We start from the raw sequence: 22,196 nt of genomic DNA, 5'->3' as shown, positions 1-22,196 counted from the left end.
GCCATTTCAGGGTAAATATATTAAACTATGTTTCTCTATACCACTGGAATCTGATACTTGATATTATTTCTATAAATACATGTTCTCCTTTCCTTCTCATTATCTATTTCTTCAGTCTCCTCAGAGAGAAATCAGTCCTTCTAATTCTATCCTTTATATTGATTATTTTTGTCATATTTTGTTTCTAACTAAGCTTTCTTAAACATTTCTGGGAAAGTTTCTCACCTCAATTTTCCAACTCACTAATTTTCACTTTGCCTGTAGCTCATGAGAATTTTAATTAAAAAATGAGCTTTGAATAGCTGATGTAAGGTCTGACATAATATAATTTATATTGTTAACATTATATGAAAAATAATCATTTGTCAAAAGGAAAAATGATGTGATTTAATTTATTTTTTGTCAAATAGAAAATTATCCTGTCTCAATTTCTTAGGCTACTTAGAAATATTAGACATTCATAATCACCATAAATTTTCCCACATCTTCAATTACTATAGAGATTTCAGAATTTTCTCACATATTCCATTATCTCCTTCAAACACTTGTGTGTGTATGTGTGTGTGAGCACTTACATATCAATTTTAGTATATCTAGTTTAAATAAATTGAATTTTTTGACAGTTTGTTTTTTGGACTGTTAAAAAAAGTCATTCTAAAGCATTATGTTTGAGTCATTTTTTTCACTGAGATCTCTACTAAAAATATACTCGAGTGCAGATGCTCTAGCCACTTAATATACTATATCATATTCTGTAGTTTTTACTTTCTCAAATGTATACATTTTTGCCTTGCTAATTTTAAAGAGCTATTTTGAAATGTAATTGTACAACTCTCCTTTAAAGCTTTGGAAAGGAGGAGGAAGGAGTAGGAAAATTCATGAGTGAGAAAAGAGGTAGAGCATCAATAATTTTGCCCTATGGCTTTTGAATAAAGTTGCTCATGAATACACATCTGTGTTGTGAATCTACTACTGATTATATCAGTAGCCTTAGCCATAACCTCTGGACTTCGCTATTTGTGGTTTGAATTATGAAAATAATAATACCTGCTTCACAGGGATGGTGAGAAAAGGAATTATATTCTTATTTATAAAATGAAGGAGAAAAATATATGTTAATAAAATCAAAACTACTTTGCCTATTATATTTTTCCTTTAGATGTTCAAATTATTTAAAGAACATCAAAATCTACAAAAGAAACTGGAAATAAAATGTGTGTATAATTAACTTTATGTGCTCTGTACATATATTTCAGCTATAAACATTCTTTAAATGATAAGTTCCTATGTTTAGTGTAGCATTCACCTTAAGTTTTAAAACTTTTACACTAAATTTTTAATATGTTAATTCAAGTTTACTGGCCTTTGTGTGTCATAAAACAAACAAAACATCATTTTTATGTTTAGAAATGTTTAATTTTGTAGTGAATTATTATATAATGCAGTACATTTCAGGCTTTATTTTTCCTATTCAAAGATATAGTTTTTGTCATCATAATTGCTTAACTTTGAATATTTAAGTAATTATTTATTAACTAAAAGTGGCAATGTTTGGATTAGCTATCTTAACTATAGAGGGAATAATTAAACATAAAATTGACTTTTAACTCACAGTGTCACATCAGCCTATTACCCAAAAGGTATTTCATCTTCAGTCAGTTCTCATACTTAATTTAACTTTGTAATCCATCATTTCACATTGCACATAACAGGAACTCAATATACATAATTTGAATAAACAAATTTATGGAAGCTGATAAGAAATGTCAGGACTTTTGTTGTTTTGTCAACGAAGAGCTCAAAAAAAAAAAAGTTCCTGTTTGATTGATGCAAACAGTTAATTGAAGTAGCTATTTCCATTTATATGACACCCATCTGAAGATTTAATGCTAGATTACTATCTCTTCAATTGCATTTTTCCCTGTTACCTTATTTATTGCATTTCTGAATCATAGGTCATACTATAATCTACTTCTATTAAATGTAGTTTTTGACGAAACACCTCAGTATCATGAATTTAGAAATCTCCATTCTTTACTAAAATCTTTCAAGGATATGTTTTAAACCTGACACAAATTCCTGGTGAAATTCTCACAACTCTACTATGCATAATGGCAATAAAAATCAAGATTTAAAAGATACAGTGCATATTTACAGCTGTGCTTACAACATTCTATAAAGAGCATTTTGACATTGAATGTTTTTGAATGTGTTACCAGCAAATTGCGCATGGGATGAGCAAAATACGTCACTTGTAACGATTTCTATTCCAAATCACTCTGCAATGTCTCCATCCATGAAATCTGTGGTCATAAGGACATCTTTACAATTCATATGCTTAAAAGTTTTAGTTTAGCATTCATTATAAAAATGAGACTCTACTTAGATTGGGGCTGGTTTTATACTTGGTCATACAAAGGCCAAATTTGCACCACAGCAAAAGAAGAGATCAGATGGGATTTGAACTAAGAAATCCAGGAGGCCCTAGTTTTCAACCTTTCCTTTTATCCATACACATCTCACCATTCCATTAATTTAAATTCTCCATTCTGGTTGAAACAAAGGTGAAAGTACAAGTTTAGTTAACGGGGAACTGTATTTAGTTTGGTACAGAGTCACTTACAAGGTATGTTAAATATGAAAAAAATGAATACAATCATAATAATCACTCCGTTATTGCAAATTTTCTATGCAACTCAGGGACATGCTTCAAAGAGAAGGATTCTCAAGGCAATTTCTATTGAAAACCTGTAACAATAATCTTTCTCCTGTAGTTTCAGGTTAAAAATGAGTTTCAACAAAAATATGCCCCACATAGGCATTTTCCCCTAACTTGAAACACGTACTTAATTATCTTTAGGATATTTCCTTTCAAATTGGCCCCCTGAGGTTTATCCACTTGTTCTAAACTTGTCACAGAAAGGTCAGGTCTCCCTAATGTTTGTGGATACTTGGTTCCACTTAAAGAGTTTAGAAAATCAAAGAGAAAAAAGATGGACTATTATTTCTATCTTATAAGATGGTACTTTTCATCCTTTAAAAAAAATTTCTCAAAGTGCAGAATATTTTCACTTACTGAACGCTCAAGATTGGAATAAATATTTCCAAGTTACAGAAGTGAAATTATGTGTTGTTATGAAACAGTAAGAGTAATCTACTGACTGTGAGAAACCAATTTAGGATCAATCCCCCCAAAAACACTAAGTTGAAAAAAACACAATATTAACTAATAAAATCCATGTTTACCCATGACATACAATCACAATTCCATGTCCGATTCTTAGAGAAAATATTGCATAAATTATCAAGTCAACACATTTTCTTTACATGAAAAACAAAAAGCTGTTAAAATCAGCAAATTATAAACAAAACTTGTCAAAATCTAGGAAACATTTCTCAACACTTGCCTCAGTCAGCATTCTTCGTTGCTGGCTGCAGACATTAGAAATGGAGTCTGGCCACATAGGAAGAAAATGAATTTAGAAATATATGAAGTAGCTCATAGCATGAGAAAACTGGGGAAGCAGATTCTGAAATCTCTTTGATTCTGGAATCAAAAGCATCAAGAGACCAGAGGTGTGGCCACTGGGCAACGGTATGATTAGAATGCTTTTACTGTCTCTGGTGCTACTGGGCCTTAGCCATCATCACTCCTGTCCCCAATTCTAACAGAGCTGCCAGAAGAAACCTAATGCTGTTTGCTGCCTCTGTGTACCCCCTCTTCTGGCTTCATCATTGTGGGTGATGGCGTCTTATTAGCTCTGCCACCGCCATGTGCCAGTGCCCCAGGTGAGAGGTTACACCTGGCCTTGAAGAGTTCTATAATCCTGTCACCAACCAAATTTCATAGTGTGGCTTTGTCTAAACAAAAATAGCCCTCACATGCCGGCAAATAATGTCCTCTCCAGAAAAATCTTTTTTTTTTCTCCCCCATAACAGACAGACCAGTGGAATTAGCCATGCTAAATTTTTGGTGAAGTTAGATGGCCAGAGAAAATGACTGTGGGATCACTCCATACCTCCACCCAATTTGTAACTAACGTATTTAATGTTGGTAAATAAGAAAAAAGAAAGGCAGGGGAGGAAATTGTTCGACCTTCAAATCCCTTTCGTTGGTGAGTCACAGCAGTTGCTACATAACCTTCCTGTCTGAACAGAACCTCTGGATTATGTTCAGTGTCTAAGCAGTGCTGTGTCTATGCCTGAGCAAAAGGAAGGGTCCCAGGTGGTCCCTCGCGTTGATGCTTTTCTAATGTCAGCATGTTTTCTAGACATCTAGTTAACTCCTTGCTCTTTTAATATGGGTAATACCTTAATGACCAAGGACCCTTTCAGAGTTGTGAAGTCTTGCTTATTTCTCTACATTTTACTTCTGAAGTTCCTTAACTCCCCTCAATTTTCCAAAACCTTTATATTCTATATGTAAGAAAGAGAAATTAAATAGATGGATAGAGAGATAGGCAGTAGATTTAAACCACCTTATATCACAAAACTATTTGATATTTATTGGAATGATACTAAATTTTTCTAGCCTTTCCTAATATATTCTAAAGAAAGTTATCCCCATGAATTCTCCATAAATAGGAATATTCTTTCCCACTTTCTAATGCTTCCTGAAACTGCCTAAAATTTTATGCATGTTTTTCACTTTCCATAAAATCATAAAAATAACAGATTCACACGTTTCAGCTTCTTGAACTGATTTTTAAAGTTTGTCTATTGTAATTGTTACTTGTAACAAATAGAATCTTGAGAATGACATTAACTGTTCAAAGAACTGACCTCATCATTCAATAGTATCCGAATAACCTTTGGAAGAAAGTAATACACTCTATAATACTTGTTTTTGATTTTCTACTGTATAGGGTAAAATTTTTACATGAACAATGTCTGACACCACTGCAGAAATAAGTACCTGCTTCTGAAGCACTGGAGAGCACTTTCAACTTTAAATAAAAATATGTTGACTTAGCTAACATTTCCAAGACAAAATCTTTTCTAATGACCTCTGCAAAAAAATTTAAATCAAACCTTTAGGAAAACTATTAGTGTCTAGGAAAAACTTTTCTCCTCAGGCCTTGGAGAAATATCTCAGCTAGATTCAGAAGCAGAATAGAGATCCTTTTATATGACAATAATAAATTCAGATGCCTTGAAGATTAGACCAAATTTTGCCCAGTTCAATATTCACTCTCTCATGGCCACTGACATCTTCAGTCAGCTGTCAGACAGCAATACCATTTTAACCCTTAATCCCCATCAATCATCTTTTAGGGATGAAAAATCATTTTATGACCAAGCTGGACTTTTAGTGAAACCATTTCATTTGTGGAATACTGCTTTAAGGGTTGATGAAGTTAGGATCTTCATTTATTTTACAAAGAGATGCTTCTATATATTGTTTCCACTAAAGAAGTGGAGTGAAAGTCCACTGCCTCCTTTCTACATGCAGACTAGGGTGATATACCCCCACACTTCCCCCGCAGAGACACACACCACAACCAATATACAGAAAAGATATATTCTTAGACTCATTGTTAGCTGTGTGTTCACCCGCACCACTCTGCGTTACACCCTCAAGTGAGATGCCAGAGTGGTCCTTTAAAAAACATGTCAGACCATATCATTTCTCTGATTAACATCATCTGATGGCACCTCCTTTCACACAGAGGAAAAGCTGAAGTCCTCACGATGGCCTCTACATGAGCTGCCCGCATCCCCCTCTTGGTACCTCTGAGACCTCACCTCTATCACTTTCCCCTCATTCACGCCACTGCAGCCGCAGGAACTTCTCTGCTCTTCCTCACACATTCAGGCATGACACAGCCTTAGTGTCTGTACGCTCTTCCTCAGATTCCTCTTGGTTTACTCCTCCCCCTTCCTCAAGTACAGCACCAAGGATCATCTTACGCTCTTACCTTCTCTTTGTAAGTGCAATCTCCCCCCAACCCCCAGGACTTCAAAGACTCCTTTCTTGGCTTTATTACTGTCCATTAAATGTATCATATTCTAACACACTATAAAATTTAGCAAATTTTAATTAATTAAATTTAATTCAATTTACTAAATTAAAAAAAATAATAAAGCTACTCACGATTCTAGCATTCAATGTCCATCTAGTTGCCAAGATCAAGAACTGGTATCACATTTCACATGTTGCTTCAGCAATCCCAACCACAGGTAAATACCCAGGAGAAATCCTGCACGTATAAAACAGGGGACATGTACAAGAATGATTACAGCAGAGCTTCACAAAAAAAAACATGGAAACACCTCAAACAAGTGAGTTTATGAATAAACTGGGATATAATGCAAGATTATATGGCAAAGTGAATGAACTAACGTGGCATGTGGAAATAGGGGTAGCGCTCAGTTAATGTAACTTATCTTCATCTAAAAAAATAGAAATTTGATTGCTCAATTTACAAAATTTTCCTCAACTGCCAACTTCAAAAGGGCAGAATATTTCAATAATTGGTGAATACGCTCAGGGTCACAAATTGGAACGCAAATATGGGTAAAAATGAACTTTCAATAATTCTAAGAAAAATACTTTATTAAGGAAGATCTACTTCATTCATTCAAAGAAAAAGATGATCTTACCTATGCTTTTTAGCTGCTCAGCCCCTCTCTATACTCAAAATCAGAGGCCATCTTCAACAAGGGTAGAGGAACAAGCCACAGAAGGTGATGGCATTTGGACAGAGTAAACTTTTGTTTTGAGGACAAAGGGCAAGAAATTTTGAGAAGCACTTTCCTGGGCCTGAAGGTCTACAAGTTGTACTGAAGCATCACTGAATAGTGAACCCACAGCAACACAGATATCTACGTGATTTTTGAAATACATTTGTGTGCGTGTGTGTGTGCACGCGCACGCGCATGTGAGCGTGCTTGGTAGTTTGACATGGGGGGTTTTATTGATCGCTGTTTAAAGGCAATGTTGCCTGAGCATAAGTCACCATAGATCTTGGCAGCCACACTCTGTAAAGATAATTATATCAGAAAAACAGTAGAACGAATAAAGGACTCTTTTCCAGGGATTTTTTCCTATTCTTTTTGATAAAAAGGAGGATGTATGCCAAAGAGCAAAGGAACAATTTTATGGAGCCAGGATCTATTTTTGCCCTCTTCCAATTTGACCTAAGCATGCATTGAACAAGCTAATTCAATTTCTGGTTTTTGTTTGGTGGTATGGTGATCCCAGAGAGACTTTCCAAGTGACTAAATGATAGGGAGCAAGCTAATGTCACTGCCTTCTTTAGAAAGAGCAATTTTATAGTGAAATTTGATGGGATAGAGGAGGTTGGTGGTAATAAATTATTCAAGATAATAATAGTCTTAGGGCATGCATGAGTTATCTACTTAAATAGTGCGCCCTAGCTGAGCTGCATATCAGAATATGGTTAACTCCATGCTTGGGGTTGAGATTATCCTGTTGTTAAGGTTAAGTTACCCCTATGCTGTTTTTCTTAACACCATATATTTTTCCACTTTTAATCTATCATTAAAAGGGCCTACCAAATTGAGACCATACAGTCAATGAAGTAATTAAACTAATATACCTTTTAGTATCCTGCATAGTTAGTCAATACAAAACTACTTTACATGAAGACATTGGTGGAATATATCTTCAGGCAAATTACAAGATATCTGTAACAAATCAGATTTCTGAGAGCAATACTTTAATTTGTCCTAAAATTTCACTTTGAAATTTGCAATTAACTCTTCTGTTTGACATCTACCTCAAGAGGTCCAAGTAGAAAAGCCTTCAAGGCAATGGTTAATTGGATGCATGCTTTCTAAGTTAGAAGTTTGAACAAGTATTTTTATAACTCATTCTTTGGAAGTAGACATTTATATTTAACTTAGGTATTTTAGTCTAATTTCTGTGTCTCATATTATAAATGGCTGACCTTCTTTGTGATCTTCTCTCTGAAAAAATTGATTTTTAGAAATCATGTCATTTCAATTAAGAAAAATTATTGTTTGTGCCCTGGTTTACAAAATTAATTCATATCAAGAAGGCAGGCAGGAGAGGTTAGAAAGCCATCTTTGTTGTTAATTTCTCTCAGGTTTTTTTTTTTCTGTTGTTTTTAGAAAAATGTTAGAATGAATAAAAGTGTTCATAAAATTATTAATTGGTATATTGGTTTCATTATGACAAATAATCTGGTTAAACATTTTACCAAAATGGTGGCGTAATAAATGTATGCTTTGATGCAGCTTCTACTTCAAACATCAATTTTAGTTGAGATAAATAAAAATGTGTATATCCAGATTTAGAAATCATATCTTTGTAGATTAGGAAAAGAAGGAATCAATAAAGGGGTGCTGAGACTAAGCATTGAGTCTTCTATGCCATAAATTAGGAAAGGATGGTAGTGGTTTGACTCTAGAAGTTTAAGAGGAATAGAAGGGGTCCATGTTAGATTTGAGACCAAAGATATTTCAGGGTCTGAAGCTGGGAGATGGTTACATCAGCTCTCAATAAGCAGCCTGTAGCTACTGAACTCTGAGCCTAAGGAGGAAGGATAATACAATAATAATAATTATCAGCTGTCACAGAGTTCTATCTATAACCTATGACTGTCACTGTGATGCTGGCAAAGTGTAATTTACCACGAAGGTAGTTAACCCTTGAGCAAGGCAACTCTGTATTCCCTATATAAGAAGGGGTGAGCACAGAAGGAGAGAGTGATAAAAATAAATTAAAAGTGAACCAAAAAAAAAAAAAAAAAACAAACCCTCCCATTTGAAATGAGTATACAAAAACCAATAGAAATGAAAATATTACTAAAAAAAAAAAAAAATAGAAAGCAAAAAAAAACTTTAAATCTGATTGTACAAAAGATAAGTAATAAAGTTATGACAGAGTACTAACATATTTTTCCTCATGAACTGTAAAGAAAATTCTAGTAAGTATTTTAAATTTATCTTCAAAGAAATAAATGAAGAAATCACATCCATAAAAAATAAGAAATGATGAAATAAAAACTCAGTCAAATGAAGCTAGTTAATTGGAATATGAAAGTGAATTAATTCAATTTCTTCCACATGAAAAATTCAGCCTTTAAAATTTAAAGATGCATAGAAGGAATAGACTCCAGCTGCATGAAAAATAGTAAATTGGAATATAAAATTGAGAAAAATCATACAGAATTAAGCATCACAAGATAAAAATGATTAAAAATGTAAAAGAGCAGGTAAGCAGAAGGATAAATTCAGAAGGTAATATTTTTCTGAGACGTTTAAGGATAGAGAAGGCAGAGAACAGCAAAGAAGTAATATTCAGAGTTAAAACTTGAAATTTCCAACGGAAGTATTTTTCTTAGAAAGGCATAATGCTAAAGTAGCATTCAGTATATTAATAAGGAAAAATTACACAAACGCAGTCCCATGTTGAGAAACTGAACACCAGGAATAAAAAGTATTTTTAAGCAAATATCAGGAAAAATATTAACCAGTGTAATGATAACAAGGTTGTAGAATAATGTTTTTACTGCAGCCATTAATGCTGGAAGATAATGGAGCTATATGTGAAAGTAATGAGGAAAACCAATTTCAATGTAGAAATAACTAATTTGCTAAACAGTCATTCAGGAGATACAACAGTTTCCACTTCCTTCCACAACAAAGTAACTGGGACAGAATTTTCACCCTCTGCCCTCTGTCTTGAAAAATCCAGATTTTCTGTGTGAACAAATGGCTCTCAAGGAATTAGACAGCAGACAATGAAGTATATAATCCCTCAGAGATAGGAAATTATCAAACGATGTGAATAATCCAGCTGCTCTAGCTTACTGCCTAGAGATATTTGAGGTCATGGGGTAGACCCATGGACTCAGTGACACAGAAATGAGTGTGTAGGCAAGTCGAGGTATCAATAGTATGCAGGCTCAAGTACCAGAAAAGGAGAGGTGGGCAGAGAAAGAACTGCAGAGCGTACCCTTCAAGTATACAATCATGTACTGATCAGCACAAGTGGGTGAAGAAAATAACAGTGGTTGACCAGTGAACCACCTGAAAAGATTAGGGGGAATAGTGCCTGATGCTTAAATAAGGCTTGGACTAGTAACTTTTCCCACCAACCAGAGGGCAAAACCCCAAATTAATGGGACACTGAAAACAATACTAAGAAGATCTTGACTCAGTAATGGGGAAAAACACTAAATACTGCTTTGATCTAACCAAAGAATGCTCATAGGCAAGACCAAAAGAATGAAATTGTTCCCAAGTAAATTAGCAAATAAAGCTCAATAATCTACATATGATACAAAAATATCCAGGACACACAACATAAAATTTGTAGTGTCTGGCACCTAATCAAAATCTATGAATCAGGCAACAGAAACAGGAAATTATAACTCATGGCAAGGAGAAAAATCAAACAAAATTGACTCAAAAATGGCACAAATGATAAAATTACTAGACAATGACTTTGAAAATTGGATTTTAACTCTATTGCATACTCCATCAAGAAGCCAGATCAAATATTGAACATGTTAAGTAGAGATATGAAAGAAATAGCAAAGGACCCAAATTGAAATTCTAAGCATGAAAACTACTATGTCTCATGAGAAATACACTAAAGGTGATAAATGTTAGATGAGATACTTTAGAAGCAAAGATTAGTAAACTTGAAGGCATAGCAAATAAATCAAACCAAAAGTGAACCAGAGAGAAAAAAAGATTGAATGCAAAAAAATGAACAGAACATCAGTGAGTGTAGAACAACTTCAACAGCCAAGTATTGGGTCTTTGGAGTTCCATAGAGTTGAGAGTGGGGTGGCAAAAAATATTTAAAACTAAAATGGCACAAAATTTCCAATGTAAGTAGGAAGACAGTAGTACAACATCTCTCAAGTACTGAGAAAAAATGGAAAAGTCACCTTATAATCGTTTACTAAGAGAAAATATCTTTGAGAAACTGAAGGTGAAATATGGACTTTACTCAGACATAGAGAAGCAAAAATATATTAGAGGAAGTTCTGTAGGCAGCAGGAAAATGATACCACATGGAAACCTGGATCTATACAAAAAACAAAAAGCACCCAAAATAGTAAATCCATGAATAGTTACAAAGATTTATTATTATTATCTAAATAATTAAAAGTTAATTCACTGTTTACACACATTGTAGGGTTTACAACAGCTGTTGCAATAAAATGTATGAGAGTACATAAAAGCTGGGAAGGGTAAATAGAAGTATATTCTAAGGATATTACATTATACATTAAGTATGCCACTTATATACTTATATACATATATATAATGTATATTATACATTAAGTGGCATACTATCATTTGAAAGCAATCTGTGAAAAAAAAGTAAGTATAAATTGTGAGGAGTTAAGATGTATACTATAAACATTACAGCAACTACTAAAATAATGTCAAAAAGAGAGTTATGGGTAATAAATCAACATAGGAAATAAAAGAAAATGATAAAAAATACTAGTTAATTCAAAAGAAGGCAGAAAAAAAAATGGAACAAAGAATAGAAAGGACAAAGAGGAAACAAATTAACAATATGATAGATTTAAATGCAGTCATATCAACAATCACATTACATGTAAATGGTGTAACCATCTCAATTAATAGAGACCGTAATATTGATATTAAAAATGAGGGCCAACTACATGCTGCCTACAAGAAATCTACTTTAACTATAAAGATATAAATAGATTAAAAGTATATATATGTAAACAGATACACCATGCCAGTAGCAATGAAAATAAAATTTGGATTGGCTCTATTAGTAACAAAGTAGATTTCAGAAGAAATAATGATAATACATATAAAGAGGATAATGAAAACGTGGTCAGTTCATCAGGAGAATGTAACAATCCTAACCATTTATGTACCAAGTAACAGAAATTCAAAATACATGAAGCAAATATGGAAAACCTGAAAGAAGAAAAAAGTAATCCACAACACCACTCTCAAAATAATTAATAGAATACATAGACGGAAAATCAGTAAGGATATAAAATACTTGAAAAATACTATCAACCAGTACTTCCCAGTTAACATTCTATACAACATTCCACTCAACAATCACAAAATACATATTCTTCTCAAATGAGTACAGATAATTTGCCAAGATAGGCTGTACTCTGGGACATTAAACCATTATTTTTAACAGGGTGTATTTCTTACAAAATATGTGCTCTGAATACAATTGAGTTAAGTTATAAATCAATAACATAAGGATATTTAGAAAATCAGCAAATATCTGGAAACTTATAATAGTCACCTTGAGGCTAAGAGAGAGTCAATTTGAGGTTATTTGCCATAAATTTAAAGAAAGGATATTTAGCATGATTTTCCATTTTTCCATTTTCTCCACATTGAGCTGGAGATTGGATTTTAACTATGGTTGTATTTTACCCAAGACACTCACAGGAAGTGAGAGAGGAACAAGATTGTTAAGGGGATACACAGAGACTTATTGTAAAGGAGGACTTTGGAAATTAAAGAATATAAAAAGGAAAAGACAGTACATAAAGGAAGAGAGGTGGAGGGAACTTCAGTGAGAATAATCCCTGAAGTTGAGGGTGGGATTGGAAAGGTGATGGTAGTGGTCGGAGTGTGATTCTTGAAGTTTATATTATGGAGTGTCTGCAGTTATCACTGTTACCAATTGTTCCAATTTAAAACATATTTTCAGAATGATAAATCAATATATTCAGAAGGAGGAAAGATGGAAATCTAGAGAGTAATATTTAAAATTCAGACACCTTAAAACAGAGAAAAACAAGTAGAGATTGGAAGGATATATTTACAACACATGTAACTGGTAAAGAAGCAGAAACCCGAATATAAGAATTCCAAAAAGTTAATAAGAAAAGCAAACAAACCCATAGAAATATGGACAAATAATATGAAGTCACTCAAAGTAATAAACCTGAATGCTCATAGCACATAAATTATGCTTAACCTCATTACTGATTAGAGAAATGCACATTTAAGAAGGCGGAATCTAGAAAAATGGTACAGATGAACTTATTGCAAAGCAGAAATAGAAACAGAGATGTAGAAAACAAACTTATGGATACCAAGGGGGGAGAGGGGGGTGGGATGAATTGGGAGATTGGGATTGACATATGTACACTACTATGTACAAAAGAGATAACTAATGAGACTGTATAGCACAGGGAACTCAGTGCTATGTGGTGACATAAATGGGAAGGAAATCTAAAAAAGCGGGAATATATGTATACGTATAACTGATTTACTTTGTTGTACAGCAGAAACTAACACATTGTAAAGCAACTATATTCCAATAAAAATTAATGAAAGAAAGAAGATGAAATCCCTCTCACATACAATAATTCAAAAATGTTATTCATCCCATTAAGTGAAGGCAGAAGAATTCACACAATGGTTGGAATATGAATTGGTCAACCAATCACTTTGGATAAACACTCAGACATGTACATGAGGAAATGTACAATAATAGTCACTGTAATATTAGCTACAATGTAGCAGAAACCATAATACTCATTGATAAGGGAATAATTAAATAAATTGAGATATTCTTATTACATGGATGGATTAGGAAAAAATAAAGCATTATAGTGAACTAAATCTGCAAATATCAACATCAGTAACTCAAAAAAGCAACATGCAAAGAATATAGGTTCAGTACAATGTTGTTTACATAAAATTTCTAAGCAATATATACAGTATTTATGTTTATGGACATGTATACATATTGGTGTATAAGAACTATATACACCAATACAAAAATGGAGATTTCCTCTGAAAATGGATACAACGGAATTGCAGAGTACATGAGGAGAAGGGATTGATTTTATCTGTACTGTCTTGTTTCTTTTCAAAAAATCTTAAAGAAATATTAAATATGATCAGATTTGTTATAACTGGTTAATGGGTATAGAGAGTTGTTATCCTCATACCTGTCTCCACCTTTTAAATATGTTTTGAAAAGAGAGAATATAGGAAATACTGGAATATCTTATCATCTGAATGTAAATGGAGAATAGATAATATTTGAAGAGTACTTTGTCATCTGGATGAGACATTTTAACTAATTAAATTTATATATTAACTCATTAAAGGAAGTATTTATATTGGTTGGAGATGACATACTCTCACAAATGTGATGTGAAATTAGGGTTTTCAAGGGGTATAAGCATAATCCAATATATCATCTGGTCACAATTTTTTTCTATATAATATTTGCTGGCATTCAGTTATACTATAAAATTATTTACCCTCAGTATTCATGATATATTTTCTTAAATCATGAACATAATATTTCATATAAAGAATTTTGCAGCTAATGTTTCTATAAGTACTTCCTGGAATTTATTCATGTAACTAAAGCATTCCAATCTGATATTCTTCAAATTCATCAAAAACATTCATTTACCTTAAAGTTTGGATTTATGAAATGTACAATGGTGCTATTCAAAAAGATGTAAATATTTAAAGGATTAAGTGATTAATGTACTTGCAAAGATTTTGCCCATGTTATAGTTGTATTTACAACTGGTTTATAAAATCATTTCAGTAAATGAGAGGAAGAAATTATCTTGTCTCATGAAATCTGGATATATTTTTAAATAGTTGATAAAATCTTAATGTTTAAAGGGCAATTTTAATCATAGGAAAATCTAAAATGTTTTTAATAAGCTAAATTTGCTCATTATTTTTCTAATGTTTTGTTTCTTGAGATTATCTTCACTTTTGGTTAGTGTTTTAGAGATTCAAAAGAGCTTTTTAAAAATCTTTCATAGAAATACACCTCACTTCGGCAATATATACTTTTATATACTAAAATCTTTCCCACAAATACAGAGCTGTCTCTCATTATGGAAATGTTAATAATTATTATCATCAGTGCTGAAATATCTTTTACACATTATTCATTAGTAAAATTCTAAATTCTAACTTTCTTTTGTTAAGCAATCAGAGTGACATTCATGGATGACTGGAAATATTTGAAGTGCTATCTTCTGTATTTGAAAAATAAGTTTTTGTGTTAATAATATAAGCTCAGTGATGTCAGACTGCTTTAATCATGAAGGCTTTTTAGCAATGAGACTATTCAATATGGGCTCATGATTTCCCTGTCTCAATCCATAATCATGAGCATAGTTTTGGAAAGATTTTCGCATAGGAAAGGGAAGCTTAATAAGAATGATTACACATATTATAATGCTTAAAATAGTACTAGCACACTAAGAAATAAATTCAATATTTTGTGGAAGTTCTTTGAAGCCTCTTTTGTTTTATAAATGGCTTTTGTGTTCAGTGATGTTATTCTAATTACAAAGAAAAAAGTCTGGAAGATTTTATAAAGACGTAGTTAGCAATAGTTATCTTTGTTTTGATATTGTGTCTTGCAGGAAAACAGAAATAAAGTGGTAGAACAAAGGAGACAACCAAAAATTACCACCTGCAAAGCGATGACATTTTCATTGTTCCTGTGACAAGCTGGGGAGGGTTTCCGGACTTGTCCTTGGTCGAATTACTTATGTATTTCAGTTTGTTGGCTAAAAGACAAAGCCATTGCAAATAATATTGACTTTTCAAGAATTAAGTAGGATTATCTTGACTCTGCCACCAATGATGATATAACCAGACTGGAATTTCAGAAAGATTACGGCTTCTGTTTTTTGGGCCTTAAGTTAAATGCCTTAGTGGCTGTTCAGAGGAACTAGAGACATGATAGCTCTTCCCCAGTTGGCCCCTGAACTTGTGCAAGTGATGCTTGAACCTAGCGACTTGCTCCACAGTTATATTGTTTGATTGACCAACACTGTCTGGATATAGCTAATGAATTGGCCAGAAATTTGATTCTGTCCAGGCTAAAGAATACAATGGTTTTGTGATCCTTTGAATGCCAATTAACTAATCTGTATCTATTCCTTATTTCTATAGGAGGGTTATTTCCATTTTGTAGAGCGTAGTAGAAAGGGATTCAAAGTAAAAAAAAAACAAACTTGTATTTGTTCAAAGTAAAGGATTCCATATGACATAGTGAAGTGATGAATAGGAGGCAATAAATCCTGTAGAGGAGCATGTACAAGGCAAGTTATCAGAGAAGTGAAAAGTGAAGTGAAAATAGGGATGAGCTTCAGAACACTGGTGGAAAGAGCCTTTAGTCCGGAAAAGGGGAGGTCTGCTCATTAACACTCTTTTGGAAAAATTGTCATCTTTGTGATAGTTAATGGTGTGTCTCTTTGCTAGTTACTAGCTTTGAAAGGCGAAGCTTATCCAAGCTGTGTGACTATGGTCCGTTACTGTCCTTCTGAACGAGTTTTTCTTTAATATGGTGGGATTCGAGGGCTAGTATTATCCATTTGTTATGATGATCTATAAAGCTAACATTTGAAGGGCTTCAAATAATTCCTAGTTTATAGTAAGTACTGAATAAATGCTATTTATTATTATAATTATCATTATGTTTGCTTCTATCCTATCTTTTGTCTTTTTTCACTCATATAATTATATATATACAATATTTTTAGAAAGTGTGCGTATTTTTAATAATAATATTATAGACATTTATGTACTTACCCCAAATGTATAAAGTATAAGATACTCTGTATCTTTGAAAAGCTCACTGTACCCTCTATGACTGCATTCTCAACCTTGTCTCAACAACTGCTGTTTACATTTAAATTATTCATTCCTATGCTTTCCTTTTTAATTTTTCATTTGTGTCTTGTAACAAAGTTGATTAACATACACAAGAGATGTCTGTTCCCTTGTTTAGCATAAAGCTATGTTGAGGAAGCAGCTGCTTGTTCACAGACTATATCCCCAGCTCCCTGTATGTGGTGGGACAATGTGACTCTTCCTGCTTAAATGGAATATGATTGGAAGTGATATGTGTCATTTCTGGGCCACTGCGTTTAAGAAATGGGTGTGTCTTTCCATGCTATCTTTCCCTATCGACCAGATGGATGTAAAGAAATATGTGACTGTAGGGGAAGATGGAGTCACAAAATGGAAGGAGTTACCATGCAAAATAAAGCAATCCATCCAAGAGGAACACATGCTTCAGACAGTTTCATGAGAAAGAATTCAGTTCTGAAATTTTGGCTTTTGGTTATTGAGGGAAGCTAAAAATAAGCTAAGTAATAAAGATCTATATTAGCAATCAATGTTTATTTTTAAAATTTTGCCTGTTTATTTTCACTTTACAAAAATAGTTGCAATATGCATCATTATGCAGCTTGCTTTTATTCTTCAAAATTATATTTTTGCTACTTGACATTTTTCATGCAATCATCTATAGTTCTTTCACTTCTACTGCTGTATACTATTTCATTGTATAAGTATGCTATATTACAGTTATTCACTTCATATTTTGATTCAATTGGCAAAAGTTGTCATCCTTATGATAGTTAATGGTACATCTCTTCCATATTGTTCAATAACGTTTTATAATTTTGTCCCTAATGGCTTTTACTACATTTACTTTGCTACATTTACTATTAGATATTTCTATTTTTATTTCTGTTGTAAAGAATATTGATGTTGACAAGTTATGGAAACATACTTTGGAAATGTTAGAAAATAAGAAAATGATTGTTGACACGTTTTTTGTTTAATCAACGTATGCTAAACTCTCTTATTAACTCAAATATTTTATCTGTAAATTCCTTGCATGTGCTATATATACACAAGAATTCCATTTACAAGTAATTATAATTTTGTTTCACCCTTTAAAATTTTTTTTAGTTAAACTGCCTAAACTGAAAAAAAGATAAAAGTGTAAATAGTTTACATCTGTATTTCAATCCTAATCTTCAAGAAATGCAATAAAATTTAACTACTAAGTAAAATGTTTGTAGTAAATTTTGCAATACAGCCTTTACTTTGTCAGTAAGTAACTTTTATTCCTTGTTTGCAGATAGATTTCATCAAGATTGGATACTGGATTTCATTATCCTCTTTTGGTATCTATTATGATTATTATATTTTTCTCTTTAATTTTTATATCTACCCACTTACATCATTTTATTTTGAAACCAAACTTGCATTTTTGGTATGACTCTAGATTGATCAGGAGGTAATATCTGTTTTACATGTTGCTGTATTCATTTGCTAATACCTACTTTAGTATTTTTGCTTCTATATCTATGGATGAGATTGGCCTAAAATTTTTCTATATACTAATGTTCTTATCTGGTTTACATATCAAGGATGTGTGTCCCTTCTTTAATCTGGGGAATATATTATATAATATCAGAATCATCTGTTACTTGGATGAGTGGTAGAACTTGTCCTTAAAATTGTTTGGCCTATTATTTTCTTTGTGGAGAGAGTTTGAATAAAAGTTCAATTTTCTGAATGATTACAGAATTATTCTGCTTTTCTATTTCCTTTGAGTCAGATAGATTGAGTTATATTTTTTCCCATTTTAGCCTCTCAATTTTTTTCATCAAATACTCTTTTTAAGACTTGAATAATTTTAAATCTATAGTAAAGCTTCCTATATTATTTAAAATAAATTTCTTATACCTCATTCTCCTTTTAATCTTTTTAACCTTGGAGGGTTTTGTCAGTATTTTCATAGTCTTTACAAAAAGAAATCTACTTTTATTCTCCATTTGTTTTCACTAAGTTTGATTCCCTATAGTTATTTTCTTTCTTTTAATTTCTTCAGTTTTCCCAGCTGTTCTGTTTTCTACCTTTTAAAGAGATACTTAGATAATTAATTATGTATTTATATTCTTTTCTTATATAAGTTTCTTGAATTTTCCTCTATATTCTGCTTTAGATTTTTCTCACAAGTTTTGTTTAACCCCACTATACTGTACCATTTAAGTGGTTTATTTTTTATTGAGGCATAATGCCATAAAGCAAAGTATACAATGTTAAGGTGCAAAGCTTGATGAATGTTTAGAAATGTCTACAGTCAGGTAACCACTACACAGATGAAGATATAACACCCTTCCATTGTCTCATAGGCTCCCTCTGGCACTGTCACAGCCAATCCCCACTGCTTGATGGATACCACAACTTATTTTGGAACTTAATAGCCAAGGAATTACATAAGTTCTTCTGTGCCTGGCTTCTTTTACTACATATTTTGTCAAGTTGTTCTAGAGCCTTACTATCACTAGGTATTGTCCTTTAAAAAAAACAAAACAAAACTGACATTCAGGTAAGCCTTCTATAAGATTTGATGGTTAGCGCATTCCTTATTATTTAATTCCAACTCTTTTAATTTGAACTAGAATTTTATTTTGATCCATGAACTAGAAGTATGTTTTGTATTTCAAATGGATGTGATTTCTCTAGATATGTGTTTGTTAGGGGATCATTTTCTGTATGATACCAACAACTCAAAAATCATATATCATCCTGGATTTTTGGAATTTTTTTCGTCCTATGGTAATGTTCCATATAATGCTAACACTTTTGCTTTGCTCTCTATTTTGTCTGATAGTAGTAATTATGTATTAGCATTAATTTAATATGTACCTAGTGTAATATTATTTAGAATTAATTTTAAATGTTTTGTTTTAGGCAAGTCTCTTGCATTCAGCATTTTAATTTGTTTCTAATATCTCATTTGTGCTTTCTATTTTTCCTTCTTTTCCAGTCTGTCTAATCTTGGGTTTATTATTGTTTCTCAATTCAGTTTCACCTTGTTTTATAAGCAATTGTTCTTGTTACTTTTTATTGGCTGTTTCAAGGGGAAAATACGCTTTTGTTTGTCAGATGATGTCCTCAGTCTGTGTTTGTTCTGTCCTTGTTCTGTTCTTGTTCTTGAAAGATGGTTTCACTGATTACAACATTCTAGGTTGAAATGTGTTTTCTTTCAGCACATTAAAGATATAACAATTTCCTTCACGTCCCTTCTTGCTCTTGAAAATTCAGCTCTTAGATTAATTGAAGTTCCTTTGTAGGCAATCTCCTTTCACCTCCAACTGCTTTTAAGAATTTCTCTCCAGCTTTGGTTTAGCAGTTTTACCATGTTTTGCCTCGGTGAGTAATATATTTCCTTCTCTTTCTCTCTTTTATCATCAACTTGAATAAGTGGTATTCCTGGATCTATTCCCTCTAATATCTTATTTTAAATTCAAGTTATTTATATGTTAGATTGGCTCATTTTTCTCACCCATCTTTTTCAAGGATCCTTTCATGTGTTTTCATATTAAATGTAAATATTTTATAATCTGATAATATTAGTATCTAATTATTACCATATTTTAGTGTCTGATAATTTTCATATGTGAAGTCATTACTTGTCTGTAATAGTAATCTTTGGTCTGGAGTTTCCATTGGTTCTCACTCATGGTGTCTTAATTTCTTGTGCAATTTGTTTTTATTTTTTTTTCTGTGAACATATGTTACTTAGAATTTTTGTAATAGCGTTGACATCTGTATTGAAGTTGAATTATGTCAAAGGTTATTTTCTTTAGCTTCTGCTACTTGCTTAGGAGCAATATTATTCTAATACTACTTTAAATTATAATATTTGGTATATGTTTGTGTGAAATAAGGCTTTAGATACTTGTGAGGGATTCGTTGTGAACATGAATTCTCAAAGAAGACATTTTTACACCTTCATACACCACAAATATCAAGGCAGGAATGTTTCCAGCAGGCCTCTCAGAAACACTATTTGATATTTTAAAATCCATAAAGTCTTCATCAGACAAGAAGAAAGATTCATTTCATTCATTATATATAAAAGGTTAAATAGAAGTAATTTCCCAGAAACTTAATGAACACAAATATAGTCACATTTTTAGTAGCCAGAAAATGGAAATCAATTCATATTTAATAGTTTTGCAATATAAGAAATTATAAGAGGATTTTGGGGGGATATTTGTGTTTGTTCTTTTACTTTTCATCTAAAGATTTACTTCTTTTACTGAATTTTTTGAACTGCCATTGAGCCAGCAGACCCCAATTAGCTATTAGACCTCAGCTACAAAAGACAAAAGCTCCCTGTACAACTAAGATCATGTAGACGTCGGTAAGTGTGTATAAAAGAAAGCAGCCCATCAGTAGGAATTTTAGTCTTCGCTAAACCCAGATACTGGAACTTCATTTGCTCTGAATTTATAAAGATTTTTACAATATTTTCTTTTTAACTGATTTTCCTTTGAAGCACTTCGGTTAACAGTGAGTTGGGTCTTTTTCATTTTCTGTTGAATTTTTCATTAGGAATGGAAGTTACCCTGAGTGACCTGGAAATTATGACTGCTGGTATTCATAAGGGACTGATCCCAAGAAGCGTGGCAGCAATCTGATTGGTCTGATTGGAGAGCTGGAGAGCACAACCGAACATCAGTGGGCCACCTCCAGCAGCCTGGCCCTTCACTTCTTGTGCTCTCTGCTCTGTTACTTGCCTGTGCTCCTCTCTGATGCCCTGGGACGTTTAGCCTTTCAGATTCTTCCAAAGAACTCATCTCTTGTCAGTTAACCAACCAGGCTAGCAGTCTGCCCAGGGGAGTATGTATAATCTGGCAACTCATGGAGACTTTCCAAAAGGGATGGAGACATAAATAGTTTTGAGGAATTATTTCTAAGGCCTTAAGCTTCCATATTTACTATTTTCTGAAGTTTGTCTGCTTTAGAAGGTACACATGGGCAGAGGATCAGAGTGGTTCTCCTTTCTCATTCTCATTTCACAATCATCCTTTACTCATTGTGTAGAATACAGAGACATTTTGAATCTTATTATGATAACTTTCCTAGAAATGTAAATGTGAAACAAAGTGGTAGTTGGAACTATTTGTGTCACGGAAGTCTTTTTTATTTTTATTTTTTGGTTAAGGCACAATTAATTATTCCCTTTACCATCTCACTGTGAGCTGCATTTCCAAAAAGCAAAAGTTTTACTATTTTCTAATTCATTATAAAATGTAAAATAATTTATGCACAGACTTTGTTGTGGAGAAGTCAAATAGGGTGATCAATAAAATACTTCAAGCTTAAAAATATGTTACAGTAAAATAAAATTTTACAAAAGATGTGTAATACCAATATATTATTAATATAAGTAACTTATAGCACAGAAATAAGGATTAATGTCCTGAATGTAAAGATTGTGCCAAAGAATAGAGAAAAAGAATACAATCTAAAAGAAAATAAGGAAGATGAACAGACCCATTACAGAAAAATAAATGAAAATGGGAACTTATACCTATCAAAATGACAACTACAATCATAATGAGAGAAAGGAAAATTAAAAC

Source organism: Balaenoptera borealis (genome assembly GCF_965194805.1).
Source record: "Balaenoptera borealis genome assembly, chromosome: 21".
Classification (NCBI taxonomy): domain Eukaryota; kingdom Metazoa; phylum Chordata; class Mammalia; order Artiodactyla; family Balaenopteridae; genus Balaenoptera; species Balaenoptera borealis.
Note: the sequence above shows the minus strand (reverse complement) of the source record.